The 2,131-nt window shown below is 40.0% G+C and overlaps 1 pseudogene; it reads left to right on the plus strand.

The window, feature by feature from the left end:
* The first annotated feature begins 498 nt into the window (after positions 1–498).
* On the plus strand, positions 499–1,307 carry LOC147638479 (NAC domain-containing protein 96 pseudogene; annotated as a pseudogene).
* The last annotated feature ends 824 nt before the right edge of the window (positions 1,308–2,131 follow it).

The following is a 2,131-nucleotide window of genomic DNA, read 5'->3' on the forward strand; positions in this document are numbered from 1 at the left end:
AAAAGAATGGTCTAGCCACCAATGAGTCAAGATCACTTACTTTATTGTTTTTTTGTTTAAGTTGAATAAACATGGCTTTAGTAGCCGTTCACAACTATCTCAACGGCCGTTTGGTTTTAATAAAGCGATCGAGTCTATCTGTGTTTGTGCATTGTTGTTTTCACACGATGCATTGTTGTTTTCGCACGATGCAGCTAACAGGACCCATTACCTAAGATAGTGGGACACGTAGAAATTTCAAGTAGTCTTTCCAAGGTTTAAAGCTCTCTCTTCAAAATTCCCGAGCAATCTAATTGACATCGACGCAATTCAACGTTTTGTGAACTTTATAAAGGACACTCAGACTTTAGTTTTTAACTTCGAAGAAGTTGAGGGCATTAGCTTTGCTTTGCTTTGCTTGTTGGTCACGTTTTTGGCGTGAGGCGGTAGACGCGTGCGCAACACGCTTGCCAGACGCGAATATAAGAGCTGTTGATCCTTTGATTGTCTACGCTAGCTATGGAAGTTCTCCCGCCTGGCTTTCGATTCCACCCCACAGACGAAGAGCTGGTTGCGTTCTACTTGCGTAGAAAAGCTTCGGGACTCCACATCCCTTCCAACGTCGTTGCAGAAATCGATCTTTACAAGCACGACCCCTGGGAGCTTCCCAATTTCTCATGCATTTCCAGCAGAGACTCCCAATGGTTCTTCTTCAACCTTTCTGATAAGAAGTACCCCAAAGGCTCCCGCACAAACAGAGCCACCCCATCTGGCTATTGGAAGGCCACCGGCAGAGATAGGAAAGTCGTCGTTAAAGCAGACATTGTGGGCTTTAAGAAAACCTTGGTTTTTTACAAAGGCCGAGCTCCCAGTGGAGATAGAACTGACTGGGTTATGCATGAATACCATCTGGTTAAGGAGCCCGAATCATCAGATGCAAAGAGTGAGCTCTGCAAGCACCCAGCTATGGTGCTTTGTAGAATCATGATGAAGAAGAAGAAGAAGAAGAAGAGAAGGAGTTCAAAAACTTCATCTACATCACACGATGAGAGCCAGCAAGATTATGACTCACCCACATCACACGTAGAACGGGTCACGAACAACTTGAACCACGAACAAAGTTCTAAGTAAGTAAATATTGTATATGTGTTCAGAACTATTTTCATTGAGCCTTAAGTCCTTTCCACCATGGGTTGAACAAGAAAGCTTTTCATAATAATTTTTAGAGGAATTGTAAACATAACTAAATCTTGAATTTTTAGAGGAGTAGTAGGGTGACTCTTGGTTCCAAATCTCCTCTAACTCTTTTAGAATTCCAAATTATTGCCACATGGCAACTTTGTAAAACTCTTCCTTTATATAATATATAGAAAAGTATTTGAAAAAGTTCTAGGCCAATCTAAACCTACAATTTTGGGCCACCTCTCTCTCTCTCTCTCTCTTTCTCTCTCTCTCTCTCTTTCTCTCTCTCTTTCTCTCTCTCTCTTTCTCTTTCTCTCTCTCTCTCACGCTCCTCATCCTCTGGGCAACCTCTCTCTCTCTCTGTGTGCCCCTCTCTCTCTTCCTTGTCCTTCTCCTCCTCTCTCACTTATATGCACGTAATTATGTACAAGTTTGATCTAAATTACCCTTCGATTGTTGTATTTAAGTTATCCATTTGATCTATATTTTACTAACTAACATATTTTACACTATAATGCCTACTTTTTGGTTACATATTTGTTAACTAGATCTAGGCAAGGTAGTGTTTTACTATGGCAAGTATTATGTACCACATGTATCCAAAGTGATTTCTTGAATGTTAAAAATATATCCTTCTTCTTCACATGTACCAATTTTCTTTTGTGTTCACCAACTATCCATAGTGATCATATCCACTATACTTTGACTATTTGGAGGGTTAAATTGAGAGAAAATGAGTAGTGTTAATGGTGCATCCCTTGAAAGACTATTTAGATATCCTTCATGTGAAAAAACAAGTACAAGATTTACCTACTACACCATATTACAGCTTTATAATTCCATATGTCTTGTTATTCGCTCCATGTGAATCTTGAGTTACAAGTAAGCATCATGATCTCCCCATGTTGTGAAGGCAACCGCACTTATAGGTCACTAAGATTTTAGTAGCATCATGGGCACATCTCACCTT

Source organism: Cibotium barometz, chromosome 5 (genome assembly GCF_041138505.1).
Source record: "Cibotium barometz isolate CiBa-2024 chromosome 5, ASM4113850v1, whole genome shotgun sequence".
Classification (NCBI taxonomy): domain Eukaryota; kingdom Viridiplantae; phylum Streptophyta; class Polypodiopsida; order Cyatheales; family Cibotiaceae; genus Cibotium; species Cibotium barometz.